The 20,798-nt window shown below is 40.1% G+C and overlaps 1 long non-coding RNA gene across 1 annotated transcript in view; it reads right to left on the reverse strand.

The window, feature by feature from the left end:
- Positions 1-1,250: 1,250 nt before the first annotated feature.
- Positions 1,251-20,798, reverse strand: part of LOC150077741 (uncharacterized) — a 254,842-nt gene continuing 235,294 nt past the window's right edge. The window contains exons 2-3 of the long non-coding RNA XR_016547641.1: positions 5,351-5,442; positions 1,251-1,305 (exon numbers count right to left, since the gene is read on the reverse strand). This is a non-coding gene — a long non-coding RNA (uncharacterized LOC150077741). The remainder of the gene's footprint in view (positions 1,306-5,350; positions 5,443-20,798) is intronic.

The raw sequence follows: 20,798 nt of genomic DNA on the forward strand, positions 1-20,798 counted from the left end.
CATATTTCAGTATTTGCATCCTTTCACGTACTGTCTGACGTTTTTCCCTCTACAATGTTTTTTCCAGGCAACCCTAAAGAAAATATTAAGAGGAAAATTAAAGAGAAATGTTTGCACTTCAACTATTGAAAAGAAACTTATAAATTGTTTTTGCTAAAAAACAAACTAACATGTTTAAAATTTTAAAGGAAAAAATTTCCTTCAACTAGATGAAAACGTCAATATATTTGAAGCAACTGCTTGGATGTACCTCGTATATTAATACATAATTTAAACTGAATTCAAGTTTAAAGATTCACATAATGATGAAATAGAAATACTATTCTGAACATTTCATATCTACAAAAAGGCTGATATGCTGTTATGAGTTTAGGGGTTTCACAGACCCACGTGCAAGTGAAAAGGAGAAACATGTACACTCTACTGTTGATACTCACCATGCAGAAAATTTGTGGCGGCGGTAGATGACTTTGGAGCATTTAATATCATCATCAATATTATCATCTCGGAGCGCTGAAAGAAAACCGAATGAATTGTATAACGTACAAATAACGGAAAATGCTCAAAAGTTAATAATTCTCATTTCCCTGCCAAATCTCAACACGTGTAAATTTCCCGAGAAAGTTTGTTTTTAAAATCGCATTCTCTTTACCAACTTTCTGTTCAAAAGGCAAAATATTACCACAGGGCAAAATAACTGTGAGAGCCTTGTGATAAGTAAAAACCTCTTATAAGTAAAAACGTGTACAATATTTCCTGTTATTAATTTGACATCCTGTAAACATTAATTTAAATGTACTCTGTAAATTTAAACATTCTATAAATATTTAAATTTAAAGATTTGAATTTCAAAACAATGTAAACAATTCTTCAAGAAAAAGGCTGTTAAGTGTCAGATTTCAGCTGAAAATAATTCAATAGAATTCTTAAAACTTTCATTTCGAATACAGTTTCGGTTGCAGTAGTCGTCCCTAAATGTAAAATAGGTGAGTGTGTCCCTTTTCAAGGTTATAAAGAACAGGAAATAGCAAAACGGTTGGTAGCAGTCAACTACAAAAATCATAACAGGTTATTTGACCTTTACCTCAATGTTTTAACTTTTAGTTTCAATAATCTTTGTATAATATTCTTTACGTCATCCTTTAACCAATCCGTCATAGTCTGTGTTATTTGTATATTGTAAATAAAAATACTGCTGCATTCTAAATAAATAGAAGGCAAACATCGTGAGCATTACTTACATTTACAGTTCATTCTGCAGTCATTGTGAGGACCAGGGGGAGAACACTAATATCTGTCATTGATCTGTAATCAAGAAAGAAAAAAAATATATAACTCTCGACCATTGAACGCACATTCCTCTTACCAAACTAAGATTGAGAACATATTATTATTATCATCCGTTTATTAACCATAAGGAACTGTTGGTCACCCTGGGATTGCTCAGCTGGTACCAATAATAAAACAATATAATTAAATAGGATCGACAATAATCTTCGCAGATATCAAAAGACAAATTTGAAGAACATGCTGTTATTTCACGCTGAGGATACTGTAGTTTTAGACATGGGTTACCGAACTTACCGACCATTGCAAAAGATAAGCAAAAAGCGTAATTATAAGAGCATGGACAGGTGGCACTCACTGTCATAGCTGAACATAATGATGTACATAAAATTTATAAACAGAAATTTTATGTATTCGTATATTGCGTTTCAGCAGCTTTTATGTATATTATGTTTCAACCGTTTTAAATATATTACGCTTCCAATGAACACTAAAAACCTTCTTGAAAAGCTAAATAAATAATTATTATTTTGATACAGAACATTGTATGAATAATATATTTTTCAATAACATCTGTAACAAGTTCGAACGAAATGTGCAGTCCCGAAAACCTCAAGTAATCATGTGCTCCAAACACCCAACAATCATTTGCTATGCACGAGAACATTCATTTGCAGAACATGGTCCAGCACTAAAATTGCACCAGACATACAGACGCATGTATATATGCACACATGAAGAAGAGGCACAGCGTACATTTCGACCCCTCAATAGCAAACTAACATTTTCGTCCAAGACCAAAAGTTTTCAAATATATAATTGGTAGTATAATTAATAGTGGTTAATGATGTACATAATCTAGTTACATAGCATAACCCAAAATTAGAAGAAAAATAAAAATTAACAAATAACAAAAACATTTCCCATATCACCTTTCTTGCCCTCAAATAGTTTGTCCGGTTTTTGTTTGAATTTATTGAAATTATCCACTTCTACGAAACGAGTTGGTAATTTGTTTCAATAATAAATTACGGTCCAGATGAAGGCAAATTTCAGCACATCTATCCTGCAACATCCTCCGCAATTTGAATTTATGCCCCTTGGATACAGTCTGCACAAGAAGCTTGATCCAAATAGCAATTAACGTATTCAATCAGATATCCTCGAAGGGTCCTAGTTTCTACATGCTGCAATTTTCAAAATTGAAGTTTTTGCTGTTAAGAGGCCCTTTTGTTTTCTTGACTAATATCATTATCCTGCTCTGCTTAATTCCAACAAATGCACAATCTTTCTCAAATAGGCGCACAGACCTGTATGTACTACCCAAGGTGAGGCATAACCATTGTCTCGTTAAAGCAGGATAATCATCGCCTTATTCTTTCTGGCAAAATTCCTGTAAATCATTGACAAAATCCGAGAATCTGTACTGGAGGTATTTCTTCAGTGCTCAGAGAAGTTTATTCCTGACTGCAAAATTACCCAAGTTTTTTTTTTTTTTTCTAAGTTTCGACTACTCAAGTATGGCACCACACGGTTGGAACGTTATCTGGGTTTACGTTGTTTTTGTTTTTTCGAACGCATAATAGAATTAGGACATTTTGTGCCATATATTTTATATCTGTAAATTGTCTGTATTGTATTGTTGATTTGCCTGTTTTACTTAAAGAATAATTCGTGTTTCCGGAAGGAAATATTGTGCTACCCTAGGCTGAGGAAACCTAACTCAGCCACATTGTGAAAAATCAACCATAAAAATTCCTGACGTCATGGATGGGATTTGAGCTGAAATATTTTCCACCTCAGATGGAGAGAACGGTGATTATATCCGCTGGACTGCCCACTAGTGTTTCTGGATTACTGCTATCCATTCCAGTTTATGCTATCCAATATTTCTAGATCTTGTTTTAGTAGCACACCCTGATTAATTGTCATTAAGCATCCTGTCAATCTATGTGTACATGTAGTGTATCTTATGCATGGCGGTCTCTGACCGCTAGTTCCACTCCCCCATGGTAATCTGTGATACTGAACTCTGTAAAATGGCGAGAATTGAGTGTAGTGTTACGTTTGTGCAGTGTGTGTGTTGTTTAGATGTGTGTGTGATCCCTTTGCATAAACCCGTATTTGAGTCTGTAAATTGCATGTGTTCTCAGGTCGATTTGCCTGTTTTGCTGGGTTTGTCTAGTTTCTTGGGAAAAAAAAAACCTTGCTATCTACACTCGAGACCGACTAACTCAGCTAGGGAGTAATAAAAAGCCCACTAAAGTTCTTTACATCATCAACGGGATTCGAATCAGAGTGACGACACCACTGTGGTATCCATCGCTGACAGTAGAGTGGTGGACATTCAATTCATCAAAAGGATTCCAAGGCACAGAATTATGTATCTAATGAATGGCGGCTACTGGAACATCATTTTATCTCCCCTTTATTTCGTTGTCGTGATAGCGGAGTTGCCTGTAGACATAACAACAAAGTAAACATGAAGAAAACCATTCCAGGTTACATTAGGAAAAAATTTGTTTAGAGTTGGACTTCCTTTAATAATTAGGGGAACCAATTAAAGATAAATAACCTGAATTGGTTTTCCAGTCAACTGTTTGCAAGAGAAGGAATTACACATCTTTAAACAAATAATGGTACAAACTGTTTGGGACAGAAGAAATTATACAGCAAATTTCAAGAGTTATACAAATACAGAATACGAAAAATTATACAGATACAAAATATACAAAGATGTAGAGAATTAGGGACGTAGTGATATTCTGAAAGAATTTAGGAATTATGAATGAATTTAAGTAAATTTTAGTACATTTTATAGTTATGACTTAAGGTAGTGTTGGTATAATCGTATACTGAAAATAAATAAATAAATAAATATGTCCTAATATTTACAACAACAAGAATTTACAGAAACTTAGGAAAGGGAGTAAGATCATCAACCAAAAAGCAGATAAATGGGACACAACCCTCATCTTAGATAAGGGGGATACGCAAAAAATTCGTCAAATTTTATCAGATAGCGATACATACATGCTAGACAACGTATACAAAAATTTAAGATTAAAAAATCACAATTAGATAGCATTCTTAGGAACCTTCGAGCAGGAAAAGAAATCGATTTGCATATATTACAAAATAGGGATTAGGAATAATATTCTTCCAAACAAAAGGTTTGGATTATCAAGTTAGATAAACCAAGTCAACCACTGCGCCACATTGTTTTTTACAAAAAATCTGCCTTTGCTAATCTTTCATTATTTCTTGTCAAATTAGTAACACCGTTAATGAAATTATTAAAATTCAGAGTTTTTAACACTTATGAAGTGTTCGAACATATTAACAACGTTTTAGTACTGGCACCCTATGACGTTATTTGTTATTTTGGTTTTTTTTAGGAGCATTAGCAACTAAGGCCATATTGCTCCGGGGATATGCGGTGGTCATTCCCTGACCTTTCCGCATCGTCCGTATTTGGTGGTGACGGGCTCGAACCACGGTCTAATCAAGAAGCGTGTGCTACGCACTGCTACTCCTTCCCACCTGGCTACGGAGGCGCCAATCCATATGACATAGTCTCCTTTTATGCTAATGTTAATGTAGATTTTACGCTTCAAGAATTATGTTCGCTACTAACAAGGGATACTTCACTCAAAAACCATATTAACCTCGTTATTGATAATATTCTTGACCTCATATCAGTTTTAATTGAAGCAAGGCAATTTGGGGTTAATGATGATATCTATGAGCAGATATACGGGATCCCAATGGGCTTAGACATTTCAGCCACACTTTCAGAAATATATCTAGCGGCAGTCGAAGATAAAATTCTCCAGTCATTCCCCACTGGGATTAAATTATAAGATATGATGACGATATTTTATTAATTGGAAATAAACCTGATAGTGATAAACTCCTAAATAAATTTAACTCGGTGCTCAACTGATTAAAATACAAACTAGAATTAGAAAAAGATAATAGAATTATTTTTTAAATCATACTATTAAAGAAACGGCAAGCTAACAAATTGTATTTCTTCTCTTTCCGTTCTGGCCGGACTTACCTGAAAGATTCCGTGATCGCGGCTGCCATCTCTGTTTCGAGGTGAGAGAGCTCTCGAATCGAAATTACTTTCGTGTTTCGCCAGGCACACATCTGCAAATCAAATAAAAGAAATCCACACTTAGCGAAAAGGAAATGTGAAAAACAAGAGCAAATGTACAAAAAGGCATGAAGTCTCAAACGCTCTATTCTTATGGCACAAATACGTATTGTGAAATCAGTGAAGAAAGTATTTTTTAAGTGTTTTTTTTTTTAACTGTGTGTAGGTATTTTTCCACTTTATTCGAATCTAAGTAACAATTTTGCTGTAACGAATATGATGAATCCAATTTCAATCCATAAAATTAGAAATGACAAAAGATGGCTGAAAATATCTGTTTCAGAATAAAGTCACTGTTATTCGCTTTCATACCCTGTCGATATATTTTTGGCTACTACGACACATTCAGCCATCATGGTGAAGAAACCATTTTCCTGCTGGTACATTCTTCCTGCAGAATCATGGCCACATCAATGTTGGAAGTGTTAGCGGGACCCGCTCCCGACGTTCGAGTTCTAGTTCACTCCAGTTCTATTCAATCTGCCTTCTAACTTTTCTCTTAAACCGTTCTTCATATGTATATGGAATAGCCCTTTTCACTAATCTGTTCGCCCTTCTTTGAATCCTCTGCAGAAAGTTCTATATCTTTATTTTTTTAGGCGTGGTGTTCACAACTGACTACAACATTCCAAAGGCAGTCTAACCATCGTCTTATACAGAGAAAATATGAAGTCCTTCTCCTATTGACAAAGATCTTGCAGTCATGGATCGGACACCACGTGCCTTGCCGCTTTTTGCACACAACATAAAAACTTTACTGTCATCAGATTTTTCATAACCCTTTAGCCTTTATTAAGTTGAATCACTTTTAGCGGCTCTCCTCCCCACACCCTCAGTTTATATTTGACGCCAGGATTCTTGTTGTTCAAATGCATATAATTAAGAGTATCTTGCTCACAGAAATATCGAACTGTAGAAAAGAACTTCGATATTTTAAGCAGCAGTGAGCTATCCAAAATGTTAAGGTAGTTGGCAACGATCATGGATCACCCGAGAACATAATTGCAAGGCTGTGCCATGAGAAAGAGGTCCAAACCATCACCCTATCTCCGCGAAACTTCATCGTTGACGCAAAGCATTCTGATAATAGAAGGTCTCCAGATATCCTCCACAGACACAGCCACCTATCTGATCAGAAGAAGGCACAATGAGATTCACCACTCCATTGAACCGATTTCCACTGTTCTCTGGTCTAATTACTGCGTTCGATGCATTAGGCAAAACGAGATTACTGATTGCATTTGGTTATGTTGGGTTATGTATCGCCGCACTCTCTGAAAACAGAGCCCTCATGGATTAATTGGAAGGATGGAGTACCATACATTTGGAAGGATCGCCGTTCCCCCACACCGGGAAGAAAAACGTGAGTGCCGGTCCCATTGATAAAGTGTAAGTGTAAGTGTAAGTGTATTTAGGGTCAAACGGCACAAGGGGTTCCCCCCATCTCCGCGTAGTTTACATTGTGGGTGAACCAGTTGACTGGAAAAGCCAGAGATTTAAAAGTGTATGGACTTTGTATATGTGTGATGCCTTGTACCGTTGTTCATCTGGTCATTTAGCCGCTGGGCCCCTACTGAGGCCCAACGTTGCCCCACTTACGCCCCGTGGAGGCAGACCAGGAACCCAGTAGTCTGTTTCACTCTGGCAGGTCCTGCCACTTAATTTCCTGAGATTTCGGCGGCTAGGACCTTAAAAAAAAAAAAAAAAAAAAAAAAAAAAAAGAAAAAAAAGGGACAGAAACGCGTCGACGTAGGGGTAGAATCGCTTAGTTTTGCTAGGCCAAGTTATGGGCGTAAGGTAATTTAGATATGTTAAGTTTTTGGGTAGGGCTTTCGCTAGCTTATAGATAGAGAGGGGGGGAGGCAGAAGGCTGGGGGGAGAAAGACAGAAATATGGGGCCAATAGAGTAGGTAGCCCCAGTTTTCAGTGGGACATGCCCATGTCCCACCAGAGTAGAAGATATAGGGTGGAGAGGAGAGGAGGACGAAAATGTCCCCCCTCCCCCCAGGGAAGTAGGTTTAAAGGTGAAGGAGGCTAGAGTGCCCTCTTCAGATCGCCATATGGCTATTGGCAGCTATTGTTTCAAGTTTCTTTATTCATGGGGCAAGCTCCGTCCTTGTGCTTGTGTCCCTCATCTTTAGTTGCAGCCTTTACATTGTGCTGGCTGGTGTCTCAATAGTGGTACTTGATGTCAGTCATTGTAGATGGTGATTAATGTCCTTCTCCTGATGAAGAGGTCTTGTGCGAACTGGGATAATGCTCTATATTCATCCTCAGTATCTATGAAATGGGATTCCAATCCTTTTGGTAGGTATCTTATTTTTGTTATAAGTACTCCTCTGAGGTCTTCATATTGTGGGCACTCGTACACTATGTGATTCCAGCTTTCTGTCTCCCCGCACGTACAGTTTGGGTCCTCAGTGAGTCCGAATCCGTGCAGCTTCTCATTGTAGGGTCCGTGTCCTGTTATTAGAGATGTCAAATGGTACCCTGGGAAGTACCAGGTCGGCTGTTTTGGGTAGATTTTCTGGAGGTCAGGTAGATATCTTCTGGTTATCTCACCCTTGGTGGTCTCCGTCCATCTTCTCTGCCATAATTTTAGCAGGTGGTTCTGTAATCTAGTTTTTTCCGTTTTTAGGTTGTTCGCTGGGTCAGTTGTGTAGTCCAGATGTGTGGCCGCCACTCCCCTGGATAGCAAGTATAGCAGACCTGTGCGAACGACCTCCAGGTCCAAAGGAAGCGCTCCAGCGAGTACCTGTAGTGCTGGAGTACTCACTGTACTACACGCACGCGTCGTAGTTAAGAGTATGGTCCTTTGGATCATGTCCAGAATTCTTCTATTCACTGCCAGTGCAGTTTTTGGGAACCAAATTGCTGAGGCGTAAGTAATTGCTGGGAGAAACGTTGTCCTGTAATATAGCGTCAGGGCTCTTTTTTTGAGTCCCCAATCTTTCCTAGTAACTCTGGCTACCAGTGCAGAATAGCTCCTGATTTTTTTTCTTATGTACTTTAGGTGCAGCTGGAACGAGAGGTTGTTGTCCAGCACCACGCCTAGGTACTTAAGTTGGTTTACAAACTTAATGGTGACATTGTTAATTTTTATTTGCGGTGGTCGTCGCAATTGCAGGGTTCCTTTAAGCAGGATTGAAGAGGTCTTTGTGGGTGAAATTGTTAGCTGGTGTTTTGCGGCCCATTGCTGGAGTTGCTGCAGTGCTTGGTTTGCGTGGGTTTCCAACTGGGCCCGGGAATCCGCTCCCACGGTCAATATCAGATCATCAGCGAATGCTTGTGTCCTGACGGGTCCCAGATCCATCACTAAGAACTCATCTAACACCATATTCCACAGGAGTGGTCCCAGCACCGACCCCTGCGGACAGCCTCTGTGTACTTCTCTTGTGACCTTATGGTATTCTACATTGATCTCCACTCTTCTATGTGATAAATAGTTTTCCATGACCTTGAATAGGTTTGTTGGCACCCGTGCCTCCCTCAACCTCGCCAGGACGCTTGGCCACCAAAGTGAGTCAAACGCCCCAGCAAAGTCAACCGAGATGAGAAGCAGGTACTTGTTTCTACATTCTTGTACCGTCCTGAGTAGGTTTCCCAGTGCGTCCACTGTCGAGGTCCCTGGCTTGAAGCCATACTGATTCGCGGCATGGAGTCCAGCTTTTCCGTAGTGAGCAATTATTCTTCTGTGAAGTAGTCTTTCGAATACTTTACTTACCACCGAGAGCAGTGCGATGGGTCGATATGCATCTGGGCTTTCTGGGTTTTTTTGGGGTTTTTTTGGAATTAGTTTTAAGTTGGCCGTTTTCCATGCCTTTGGAAAGTGGCCGGCTTCCAGGCATCTGTTGTATAGGGTGAGCAATAGGTACGGTGCGTATTCAACAGTTTTCTTTAAGATTTCCGGCTCAATCATGTCGAGACCTGGGCATTTCTTGCTTCTTACTCGACTAGCTGCCACGCTGAGCTCGTCATTGGTAAAGGGGGGCTCCATTGCCTGATTGGTGTAACTGGCATTGCTCTCGCATATTTCTCTCTGTGCTGTTAGTATCGGCATCGCTGGTTTCTGGTAGATTGTGTCCAGTATATTGTCCATCGACTGCTCCCAGGTCGTGGTAAGGTTTCCCTGCCGGGTCCTGGTTGTGGCATTCACCTCCCCTCTGGGCATTTTGTTGGTGGTTACCTTATAGACTAGGCCCCAGGGGTTAGTGTTTCCTTCTGTGGATACTAAGAGCTCCCAAGAGCGTCTTTTGCTCTTCTTAATGGCATCAGTATAGCGGTTTCTTATCTCCCTATATTGTTGTCTCAGGACTTCGACTTCGTTTGCAGGCCATGATCTGCGGGCCCTCTGAAAGTCCTTCCTTGCTTTTATCGTTTGCCGCCGGAGCATGGCAATTTCTCGAGTCCACCAGGGTACTGCCCCCAGTTGGGGGTGTTTTTTTCTTATTGCTTGGTTACTGATAGTTGTCATCAGTTCCGTAGTAACTTTCTGCAGGTCGTCTGGGCTGTTCAATGGGTTCAGGGTTAGTGGGTTACTGTTGATCGCTGTGGTTAGTAGTTCTTTGAATAGCGGCCAGTCCGCTTTGGCAACTGCATATCTATGGCATCGTTGGTTGATTGTTGTTGCTCTTGTCATTGTTCTTGTTATTGTGCAAGTTATAACTCGGTGATCCGAGGTGGTCCAGGCTTCCTCCACCCTCCAGTCGGCCACGTGGTTCGCCAGGTTCCTAGTGGCTAAGGATATGTCGATTGTGGCCTCCCAGAGGGTGTTACAGAATGTCGGTAACTGGTGTGGCTGGTTTAGGACCGCTAACTGTGATCCTGTCAGGTAATTCTCAAGCTGCTGTCCGTTTGCTGTCCCTTTTCTATCATCTGTAGCGCTATACCATAGCGGGGAGCGGCAGTTTACATCCGCGCCTATTATGATTCTTTCGTTTGGCAGGATGTTCTGTAGGTAGCGTAGGTAGTTGATGGCGATCTCTATTTCTTGTCCCGGTCTACTGTATAGAGCCACCACGTAGAGGGAACCCAGTGCTTTTTTTTTTTTTTTTTATTTTTTACATACATACATTTTTATTACATATATACACAGATACAAACACTTTCTATTTACAATCGTCGCATTCTGCGTAAAAAAAAAAAAAAAAAAAAAACAATTTTAATTATACAGCTTCACTTGCAAGCAATAAAACAATAAAAGATATACTATGTGTGTATGTATGCGGATGTACTTGTTTTGGGTGGCACCTAGACGTTTAGTCGAACTCCACCTTGGAAAATCTGTGTTGATAGAGAGAGAAACTGTCTACACTCTACAGCGATCAACACCCTGTCAATCACTGCCCATTTCTAAGCATGAGTAGTTGTGCCTGCTTCTATTATCTAGTGCTGCTGCACCAATTTGTCGTCCAGTGGAAGGAGTGCAATACCAAAGGACAGGAGCTCTCAGGCTGCCCAACCCGAGGGGAAAAAAAAAAAAAAAAAATAATAATAATAATAAAAAATAAATAAATAAAAATAAATAAATAAAAAAAAAAATAAATAAATAAATAAATAATAGTAATAATAATAAAAAAAAAAAAAAAAAAGTTAAAATAAAATAAAAATATGTATAGTTAATACCATTATATACATTGAATGTTGCTACTAATTTAAGAACACAACAGTTAGTTTCTAAGTTAACAGCTGTTTGACCTAGTAAGGTAGAAATATAAGTTCATGAATACATCACTCTACTGTCCACTTCTAGAGTTAGTAAACAAGGTGCGTCTTCTTTTAAACACCTTGTCAGAAAAGGATTGGAATGCTGCAAAGCTCTTGGCATCTTGAATCAAAATATCGAGGTTGTCAGTCCTAATAGGTTGAGTGCTGTTAAATAGTTCTTGTCTGAAGTCGTCATAAGCCGGGCAGTAAAGCAGAACATGCCTCCAATCTTCTACAGCCCCACAAAAACACAAAGGGTCAGGTTCAAGTCCAAATTTACACAATTTATCCCGTAGTGAACCATGTCCAGTAATTAAATACGACGTTGTCATAGAAGGATAAAACCATCCCATAACTTTCTTATTTACAGCAAATGTTGCATCTTCAATGAACTCCCTGGTAGTGAGTCCTGTTTCACTGGATTGCCATCTGTATTTCCACTTCTCAGTGAATTTTGTCCAAAGATTAATTTTCTCCTGCCGAATGTCCGTGGCCGGATTACTTGCAATGTCGAGGATTTGAGTTGCCAAACCTTTCTTTAAGTTACAAATCATGCCTCGGTATGCCACATAAAGGTCAATCGGAATACAACCTGAGATCACTTGTAAAGCATTGGTTGATGTCGTTCTGCAGCATCTGTGTGTTGCCAATATCATCTTTCTCTGCAATGATAAGAGTTTGGCCTTCACTGTGACGTGAGTAACCCTAGGAAACCATATGGCAGCCGCATATACTACAATTGGCAAAAATATAGCCTTATAATATAATGCCAAAGTTTTGTGCTTTATACCCCATTCTGCTCTTGAGAGCCTAATCACATTGGCAGTAAACTTGTTAATCTTTTCAGCTAAGTTCTTTACGTGGGGGATAAAAGAAAATTTGTCATCAATTATGAGACCAAGATATTTATTTTGAGAAACATAAGGAATTTGGACATTGTTAATATGGAGTTTAGGAGGTCTGTTATAATCCAGTTTATTGTTGAAGATCATCATTTTAGTTTTCGTCTGAGAAATTTTTAATTTGTTTATTCTAGACCATTCCAGCAAATCATCCAGGATTTCTTTCCCATGTGTTTCTAGCATAAGTCTTGACCTGCCTGGTATGCACAACGCTAAATCGTCGGCAAATGCTATTTTATTGCAAATTTGACTTTCTTTTAGTAACCACTGGTCTAAAACAGAATTCCAGACGAGAGGCCCAAGGACCGAGCCTTTTGGGCATCCTCTGGAGATGAATTTTGAAAATACCAAGTGTTGTGAGATGACTTTTATCTGCCTATTTGAAAAATAAGATCTCATAACCTGATATAGTAAATCATCACATTCTGCCTCTCGAAGTGACCTGAGGGCGCTCTCCCACCAGAGTGTATCGAAAGCGCCCTCAAAGTCGATAAAAACAACCATCATGTATTTTTTGTCTGTAGTTTTGCATAGATTCACCAAATTTCTGATGGCATCTTCAGTGGAGGAGCCTTTTTTAAAGCCGAATTGTGAATTAGAACTCATATTACTTGCAGCCAAAACCTTCTGCATCCTAGGCGCTAATAATCTCTCATAAAGCTTTCCAAGATTTCCTAGAAGGGATATTGGGCGATATGCCTTGGGATCCGTTGCCAATTTTCCAGGCTTTCTGAGCATCTTTACTAATGCAATCTTCCAAAAATTTGGAAAAGTCCCCTCTAATAGGCATTTGTTGAAAACATTCAACAATATATGTGGAAAATGTTGGTGAAATCTTTTGATTGCCACATTTTCAACTAAGTCCATTCCAGGACATTTTGACTGATTGATTTTAGAAATTGCAAGTGCAAGTTCATCTAGACTAAATAGTTCTGTGTCATTTGATCCCTTGTAAGATCCGTTAACGAACCTTATGTGAGCTTGTTCGGTTGTGTCTTGCTCTGGGTGATCATCAGGGAAAAGTCTCTCTATAATAGCTTCAACCGTGGAGAGCCAATCAGTAGTCAGACTTCCGTTAGAGTAAACAGAACTATATATCTCAGGAGTTGCAAGTTTGTCACGACAAATTTTGTATATTAATCCCCATGGGTCAGAATTTCCTGTCTGGGACACTAGTTTCTGCCATGAGGATCTTTTGGCTTCCGAAATAGCTTCGAAATATCCCTTACGTAATTGACAATAGACTTCTTTTAGTCGCCTAACGTCTGTTTCTGTTAAGTATCTGTGCCTCTGGAAATTCTTCCTTGCATCTATAACCCGTCTTCTCAAAACAGATAACTGGGGATTCCACCATGGGGTGGAGCCAGGTCTCCTAACTTTCCTTTTAGTGGATTCAGTCAAAGCTCTGTAAAGAGTGTTTTGCACAAAGTAAGCATATTCTACTGCAGATAAACTGTTCAATTGTGCAATTTTATCATCTGAAAATTCTTGTTGCAAGACTTGCTTAAATTTGGTCCAGTTCGTGGTTCTCATAGAGAAGCGGTTTAAATCCTGAAGGTGACCTGAAGAACCTCCATCCGTGCCATTTAATATTAAATCAAAAGTGATAGCACGGTGATCGCTATTGCATACATCCGGGCAGACCATCCAGTTTTTTACATGCTGCGACAAGCATGGAGAGGAAAGGGTGAGGTCTATGTTAGACCGTCCGTGAACGTTCCAAAAGGTTGTTGGCATGTTTGGAAGATTATGCACATTCCAATGGTTAGTCAATATAAATTCTTCAAACACAGAACCTCTAGCGTCGTTGCGTTCGCTAAACCAAAGTTGAGATTTTGCATTGGAGTCAGTTGAAACCAATATATTTGCACTAGGAAAAGTGCTTAAAATTTCTTCCAAAAGGTGCATTGGTACCTCGATATTATCATTTGGAGCGCAATATAAAGAGACCATGTAGAAGTCTAAAAACTGGGTAGAAATATGGATGCAGGTAGAAAAGGATGTACAAAAACGAGATATGACTGTTACAGTTAGAGCTCCATTAAATACAACAATGGCAGTTTTTGGCTGCTTGGATTCATATGCAACGACTCTAGCTACTAACGGGTATCCAACAACGTGATATAATTTATCCGTTTGTCTATACATCGAGTAGGGCTCCTGAATAGCCAAAATGTCTACTTTATCCTGCAAACATGAAGCTCTTAGTTCATCTGCAACGCAACGTGAACGTTGCGCGTTCACCTGCATTATTTTTAGGAAGTATTTGTTGGTAGATCTATTGTAATTTAGATGGTTTATTTGTGTATTATTCATTAGCAATTTTCAGTCTTGCAAGTTCAGCTGCCTTCTGATATTCTGGGCAGAGTGGATCCCTTACAGAATGTGCATTGTCCCTGTTCCTCCTCTTACAGTTTATACATCTCGGGGGTTGTTCTTTATGGGGGCAATCTGAGTATATATGTCCCCCAGCCGCACAATGACCGCAAGATACAGTCTTGTGGGTGCAAAACTGCGTGTGGTGACCAAATCCCAAGCAACGGAAGCATTTTGTCACTATTGTAAATTTCCTGTATTTATGGGCTGAGAATCCCAAGAAAATTCTATCGTTTTCTAAAATATGTCTAAATAATCTCGGTGAGAGACCTATCACCCAATTTATCACTTTTGTCTTTGTACCGGAGCTAAAACGTAACATCACCTCTTCCTGAATTTCTTCGAAAGTAAAGCCATAATCTTTAAGATTTTTCATAAAGATGTCCTCTACTATTTCTTCCTTAGTCAAATCTCTTGAAACGTCATAAACTAGTAGGGTAGGAAATGTCATTTTTGGTTTGTCCGACTGTAGTCCAACATCTTTGAATGTGGATGATTGTCTAAGCAGCTCTAAATCCTCCTTGTTAGATGTTTCAACGATCACTCCATTATTTCTCACAATTCTGACGTTTTTAATTTTTAAATTTTTATGTTCAGAACGCAGAGATTTGGCTATTACTTCTTTAACCTCCGTCCCCGAGGCCAGCTTGGAGCCGTCCACCGGTCTAAAGATCGCCACATGCTGAGGGGCACTGATTTGTGTTGTGCCAGTTTTAGCTTCCATAAGTATCCTATCTCTAGAGTCAGTTATATTATAGTGTTGCCCTCGTTCCACTCTATCTCCTTCAGAATACATCTGCTTCGTTTGTGTCGAGCTGATCCTGACTTTATCGACGTAAGATTGCTGTAAAGGTGGCATCAAACCAGCCTTGCCACTCATGATTTGGTCAAACATATTAGCTCTTACTTGTAGTTCCTCTGTCTTGACTTTTAACTTCTCATTTTGAATTATCAATGACGTGGTAATAGTTTCCATTTCTGCCCAAAAGCTATGGATTATGTTTGAGGCTGCCTTAGTTACTTTATTGGTTTCAGCAGCCATGAAATCACTCAAGTTTTTCTTTATTTTCGTCAAAGCCACCTGCATACTAGCACTATCTGCAAGGCATTCTGCATCAATCGTAAAAACTGGGTCTGTCTTCGACTTATCAGTATTCATTTTTTCCGGACGTTCTTTGTCTTTTATGCCCTTATCCTCAAGAACACCCTGGTTAACCTGAGAAGTAGACGCGTTAAATTCAGAATCGCTTTGTTCAATATTTACACAAGAAGTCGTACTTTCAGCTTCGGTGTCTTTGTCTCCTGACTCAAAACGTATTGTTTTATGAGAAGTGGAGGTAGGTTTAACCCGATCCTGAGCCAGAGGAGGTAAATACTGCTGTGTCAGTTGAGTAACGTGATTAGCGAGGGCGTCCGTAAGCGCGTTAATCAACTCTCCATAGATCACTTGGCCGCTCTTATCGCCATTGCCTTTATCAGGATTCAATATTATAGAGTTTTCTGATGTGGTCAGATTTTCCCTTTGAGAGATGTCTGGGGGTGTAATTCCTACACTTTCCTGATTTTCCTGGGTAACTGGACTTTCTGTCTCTTCTCCAGATGTCAATTCTTTAGTTGTCAGATCTGGTTTTGTGTTAGTTCTCGCGCTGCCACGACAAAAATCACAAGACCATTTTAGTCGCCTTTCTTTCTTTAACTTTTTAAATGAGGGACCTAGGCAGACTGTACAAAAATTACGGCTACATGTACAGCATTTAAAGATGGCCTCAGGGTTCTGGTGGCAGATAACGCATTCCTGTGTCATTTTAGAGCTGATGTCCCTTTCAGATTACATACTTTAATTTTAATTTTAACTCGCTTCTACACTTGCCTCTGTGTTACGGTTAAATTTTGCTGTTTGTGAAATTTACAAAGAAACTACTCGGGGTCTACTCTTAATCCTCTTGTCTTTGTTCTTAGATACTTGCTTCAGGAGGGTTATATCCCTCGGGTATTAACCCTACTCAGTGCGGTGAGTACTTGCTAGTTTAGTGCTTTGCTATTGGCCAGTATACATCAGACCATTCTTATGATTTTTAGTCTTGCATACAAGAAATGACAACAAGATATCGTCCATCTTGGAAAAATTCATTGTCGCAGGCCAAAAAGGGAAAATTATAAAATACTTATCTTTGGCTGGAGCAACGCAGCTGAAATTTCATGCACCAGTAGACAGGCACTTACTGATGACCTCTGTATCACTTGAACGGTCGAGCATTCACTGTAATTCACATAAATCACCTTTAATTAGGAGCACGAAATGCACCAGGTATATAACTAGACGCCACCTGGCGGGACTTCCTGGAACCCAGTGCTGTGATGAGTTGGGCACAGGCTGCCCAAGCCGTGCATAGTTGCGTTATTCTTGTTGCGGTAATATTCTTGTTTCTGACCAATACCGCCGCCCACGGGGTGTCTTCTTCTGTGTGGATCACTTTATATTGTAATGGGTAGCCCGCCACCCGCCTTGCATGGACATACGGCTCCTGTAATATAATAACGTCTATGTTCTCTTCATCGGCCTTGACCCGAATCTGGTCAGCCACCGCTTTTGCTCGCTGGGCATTTGTTTGTATTATTTTTATCATGGTTGTGTTATATTTCTTAATTTTTGTACCCATAATCGATTCTGTTTTGGTAGGTGCTCTTGGCTTTTATATAGATTGGGCAGTTAGGATCCCTGATTGAGTGTGTATATTCGAGTTTCATTGTTTTACAATTTGCGCATGTGGCTTCCTTGTCTTTGTGTGGGCATTCTTTATATTCGTGTCCCTTTTCAGTGCAATGTCCGCATGTTGGGACTGTCTGGGAACAGACGTGGCTGGAGTGGCCGAACTTACAGCATCTAAAGCATTTCGGTACTGCCACCCGCTCACGAAAACGATAGCTTCCCCATTCTATGTAGACCCTTGTCCGGTCCTTTAGGACTTGCCACGCTTCCGGGATTAGTTCCACACTCCAGCTGTTTTTTAAGCCTCCTCTCGCCTCTATGTGGAACTTTGGTGTTATCACTTCTTGTGGCTGCTTGTCCGGGATCTCGCGTTGGAGGTTTCTGTGGTAAAGTTCTTCAGCTATCTGGGTGGCTGTAATTTCTGGGCTAACGTCATAAATTATTATATTTGGTCCCTTCCTTTTGGGCGGCTGGGCCGTTAATCCAAGGGCTTCAATCTTGGGGTTTTCAATGATGCTCTGGATTTCTTGCCTCGTCTCTGTCTCTATTACCAGCCCTACGTCTCTCATCTTTCTCATCCCTTTTATTCGTGTTAGCTTCAGATCCTCCTTCATGTTATTTATTACTTTTGCTTTGAGGTCTTCGCTTGTGGGAATTTTCCCTGTTTGTTTCGGTCTAAGTATCACCAGGTTTGGTGTTGGTAGTAGCGTCTTCCTCTTCTGGTGCGTTGTTATTGTCTGGTGCGTTGTTGTCTGTTGCGTTTCCGTTGGGGTCCTCAGCGCTTCTGTATATGTCGGGGCGCGCTGTGGCATTTGTCTTGCCCCGCATTCGATGTAGGCGTGTAGCCGTGTGATGGCTCTCTCGTTTTCAACATATGTGTCATGCAGGATTGTCTCCATCTTGTGAAAGATGGTGACAATCTGTGATCTCAGGCCAGACGATATCCTACTGGGATTCTCCTTAAAAATGGTTTCGAGGGCCGTTTTCAGAAAGAGAGTTTTCTCGTATACGGAGCCTTCTGGTATGGTATGGTCCAGACATAGTTCTTGTTGTTTTTCATCATTTCTTTCTTTTTGCGATGCATTGGCTTCTGGCTGTTCCTTTGTTTCAACCCGAGATCGTGTTTCGCGTTCCGGTTCGGGAACCAATCGCTTGCGGGTTTTCCGCTTGGTTGGGGGGGTCCCAGGTCGGGTGTCCTCTATATCCTCCAGTTGATCAATAATGATGGGATCATCATTTTGTGTCTCTGTCAGGGAATGTTTGTGCTTATCTTTCCCCTCCATATCCGTGGATTCCGGATTACCGGGACTGTTCGGTTAATCGGGTTCACAATGTTGGGGTTAGATGGTTTGTTAAAAATGATGGCGATTGATGCCAACCACAAGTTCGTGGGTGTATTTGAAGGCACACAATGGACTGTGAAAGTTTTGGGTCTCCCCACAGCACTTTGAGCGGGGGGAGGGGAACGCCGGATATATAAATTCTCCTAAAAGGACGGGATTACTTTCCCAGCGTGATATCTAGTAGCGGCGAAGACGTTCATGGCATTCAGGTTTCTGGTAGAAGCACAGGTGCGAAGATAGCCTCTCTCTCTCTCCGTGGAGAGTTTATGGTGGGGGGGGGAAACGCCGGATATAGAAATGCTCCTAAAAGGACGGGACTACTTTCCCAGCGGGATATCTAGTAGCGGCGAAGACGTTCATGGCAGTCAGATTTCATGGCAGTCAGATTTCTGGTAGAAGCACAGGTGCGAAGATAGCCTCTCTCTCTCTCCATGGAGAGTTTATGGTGGGGGGGGGGACACATTAAATTCATATTTCTTTGGTGATATTATTCGGTAAAGGCACAGATTGATAGAGCACAACAACTGCTCAGTTTGCACTAGTTGGGGCACCTCCCCAGTCAAGGTGTCAGGTGGAAACGCGGCCGCCGTGTTATATCGGCAGCCTCTCTATAGCCCTGTTGTCAGCGACATGGTGACCATGCGGTCTGGCAACAAAGGATACAGATAAATAACGCTTCAACCTGACCAAATTCCCAATATATAGGCAAAATTTTCTCACCAAAGGAATCCAGTCCAGTTTGTCTTCAAGTGAGGATACATTCCATGGCACTGACAGAAGTAAAACACATATTTTAAACTGAAATTAGCGGAGCGATGAAACACACGTCTGTTCACAACGGCAGCCATATTGGCGATCGTCCCATTGATAAAGTGAGGAATTTGAGTTTTGCATAATCCTTTTCAGCCACTTGTTTGGCCGTCTATGCCAGTATACCGGAGCATTATGGGCTTAATCGCCGGTGCTCCTAAACCCATACTACAATAACAACTGAAAATGGAGGACGTCTGTAGTTCATTGATGCATACCAAAACCCCTGTTCATGACTTTAACTCCATGTTCATGTTTTTCAGTGAGGTCTGACGAGATTATAGATAACCCCTGGTCAACTAGACGCAGCTGTTCCCAACCTTTTTTGACTCGAGACCGCTTTAAACGTAATATTTTTATTGCGAACCGTTAAGCCTATGTTCTCTGAAATCGTATAATTTCTGAATTTTTATTAAAAATATTTCCAATACTACGTTTTTATAAGCGATATTGCGCAATAATAAAAATAATTATTAAGTACCTATACATAGCAATGGTCTTTGAGAATTAAATAAAAAAATAGTATGTTCAATAAATATGTTAAATACATATTTATTTAACACGATAAACTACAAGATGATAAACTAATTATAAAGAATCGTGGGAGATGTGGTTTTTTTCGTTGGAATTCTTTATATTTAATTTTATTTTTCTTTATTGTTTATTATTAGTAATATTTTGTGGTTTACAGAAACATACCCATGTAAATCTCATCATTTTCATTTATTATATACACAATTTTATGTACAGCCTCAAGAAATTTTATACATCCATTTATACAAAACATTGAAACAGAAGATTTATAGATATTTTATATAGATTCTCATATATCTATATCCGTTCGATATAATAGAGACTGTATGTATCTACAACATGTTTTCGGTGGCACCTAGATGAAAGTCAAACTCCACCTTGTAAATCTGTGTTAGAAACAGTAAAACTGTCTAAAGGACTGAGAATGTTGTGGCTGTGTGTTTATGTAAAGACACATAAGCACAACCAACACTTCGTCAGTCGTTTTCTTGTTTCTAGGCACGTTTAGGATTGACCGGTTCTGCTGTCTAGTGCTTATACGCACCAAGTTCGCATCCATTTGTAAATCTAAGCAGACGCCATTACAGAATTTTTGCGCGAACCCCCTGGAACAATTTCGCTGACCCCAAGGGGTCGCGAACCACCGGTTTGGAACCGCTGAAGTAGAGCGACCTTCGGTTCTTCGTGCGCATGACCGTTCCGCCGTCTGGACTTTGATGGAACTGTCACGGGTAGATTTCATATTAATACCACCGATGCTCGACTTGGATAATGTAGGCTGTCAGCAGCTGCACGAATCGCACTGTCAGCAATGCCACATCGGACAACAGGACCCCTCTACAAATCAGTTAACTGGGCTCTACGTGTCATGACAAGAATAACTAACTTGTGTGGCACATACACTATCTTACGTACCCGTCTCAGCCTCTTGTTTTACCCTCTATTTTCAATGTCTTCTTCACTGACGA

The sequence above is a fragment of the Mastigoproctus giganteus genome, chromosome 11, assembly GCF_048544385.1.
Source record: "Mastigoproctus giganteus isolate SK-2022 chromosome 11, ASM4854438v1, whole genome shotgun sequence".
Lineage (NCBI taxonomy): Eukaryota > Metazoa > Arthropoda > Arachnida > Uropygi > Thelyphonidae > Mastigoproctus > Mastigoproctus giganteus.